Genomic DNA, 729 nt, shown 5'->3' with positions numbered 1-729 from the left:
ATATATATATTCAGTATATATATATATTTATATCTATTTATGTTCAAGTATAAGTCTTATATGATGAGGAAGGGTCAATTTGTCCGAAAAAGCTGGAGACAATCACTACCATCAGATCTAAAAGGCTCTTAAACAAGAAAAGCATCGACCAAGGTCAAAAAGTTAAAAGAAGAAATGACAGCTGGTTATGTGTAAACCTTTCTGAAGCTCCAAGTGTTATACATAGAAGATTTTCTGCAACTGTCATGGTTTTAGGGGCTGTCAGCAATGAAAGATATGTGACGCCTCCACCTTATTGTCCTAATTAGGAATTAACAATCAGCGAGTTTTGTGACGTTGGATCGAAGAGAAAAGAAAAAGGCGGGGAAAAACCCATCTATAAAAGCCGTACAAATAAACGTAATTTCCAGTTAAAAAAATGAATTTGTTTAGTCTAGACTTGAAAAATGAAATGCGTAAACAAGAACGAGAATAACATCACGTATTTAAATATAAGGATTTAACCATCGGTTGAATTATAATGGAAATGCCGACCCTAGGTAATCCCAGGTACTTCTACACCTGGACTATACCGGGGTACCGTACGGTACCCAGGTGGATAATTTATACCTATATACTCATCGTAAACATCAATGCATCTCTGAAGGATATTCCACTACTACTCTAAAAAGTATATATATATATATATATATATATATATATATATATGTGTGTGTGTGTGTGTGTGTG

At 34.0% G+C, this 729-nt stretch overlaps 1 protein-coding gene across 1 annotated transcript in view; it reads right to left on the bottom strand.

Annotated features, from left to right (window-relative positions):
• Window positions 1-729, bottom strand: part of LOC106884062 (NPC intracellular cholesterol transporter 2 homolog a) — a 17,573-nt gene that overhangs the window by 1,019 nt on the left and 15,825 nt on the right. The gene's annotated exons all lie outside the window — the stretch shown is intronic.

This window comes from Octopus bimaculoides, chromosome 11 (assembly GCF_001194135.2).
Source record: "Octopus bimaculoides isolate UCB-OBI-ISO-001 chromosome 11, ASM119413v2, whole genome shotgun sequence".
Taxonomy (NCBI): Eukaryota; Metazoa; Mollusca; class Cephalopoda; order Octopoda; family Octopodidae; genus Octopus; species Octopus bimaculoides.
The sequence above is the reverse complement of the archived record's forward strand: the minus strand, read 5'-3'. Positions and strand labels throughout refer to the sequence as shown.